At 49.1% G+C, this 816-nt stretch overlaps 1 pseudogene; it reads right to left on the reverse strand.

The window, feature by feature from the left end:
- Positions 1 to 429: 429 nt before the first annotated feature.
- On the reverse strand, positions 430 to 594 carry LOC103584752 (annotated as a pseudogene).
- Between the last annotated feature and the right edge of the window lie 222 nt (positions 595 to 816).

An 816-nucleotide genomic window follows, 5' to 3' on the forward strand; every position in this document is an offset into this window, starting at 1 on the left:
TAGCAAAAACACTGAACCGTATCTTCTCGCTGCCCAGTCTAATCATTTAATACGTTCTCTTACACTAAGTTGGAGAGCAATCTTCAGCAAAACTAGTAGAATAATTCTCTTAAGCAAAAAAGAAATGTATTAATAATCACTACCCTATTTTCAAAGCTCTTCCATTCTTGCTTTAAAGTAAACGAAGTTTAATAAAATAAACAAGGTTTAATAAAATGTCCTCACATCCCAAGAATGACTTCTGGGAAACTTCCAACAGAAATTCATTTTGATGTATTTCATCTTCCCTTTCCAAGGGCATCCAAAAGCAAGTGACCGCTCCGTCACATTCCTCTCAATTACAATGCAGTCTCTCCTCTAATTGACAAAATTTCCACCTACAGAAGAAACTTTTTTTAGAGTCTCCTCATGCAAAAGCTTTTGAAGAAGTCACGTTCCTGAAGGCAAGAGTTTAGAAATCAGATTCAGCAGTTTCTGCCGGAAACTCAGTTTGTCTCTAATTCTCCGGAGTTGATTGGCACACTCAACTTCAGGCTCTGCGGGAGCCAGCGGTGGGCTCGGTGGAGCGACCTTACGCGCCTTCCTCCTGGGCATCGCCATCGCCGCAAGCACCGCCACGATGGGGTGGTGACGGCGCCCCGCGATGGGTGCTGTAGGTGCCCCGCGAGGGGTGGTGACGGCACGCCGCAAGGGTTGGTGAGGTGCGCCGCGATGGAGTGGTGATGGCTCCCCGCGATGGGTGCTGTAGGCGTGCCGCGAGGGGTGGTGAAGGTGCGCAGCGATGGGGTGGTGACGGCGCGCCCGCGATGGGTGCTG

The sequence above is a fragment of the Galeopterus variegatus genome, unplaced genomic scaffold (assembly GCF_000696425.1).
Source record: "Galeopterus variegatus unplaced genomic scaffold, G_variegatus-3.0.2 Scaffold99150, whole genome shotgun sequence".
Taxonomy (NCBI): domain Eukaryota; kingdom Metazoa; phylum Chordata; class Mammalia; order Dermoptera; family Cynocephalidae; genus Galeopterus; species Galeopterus variegatus.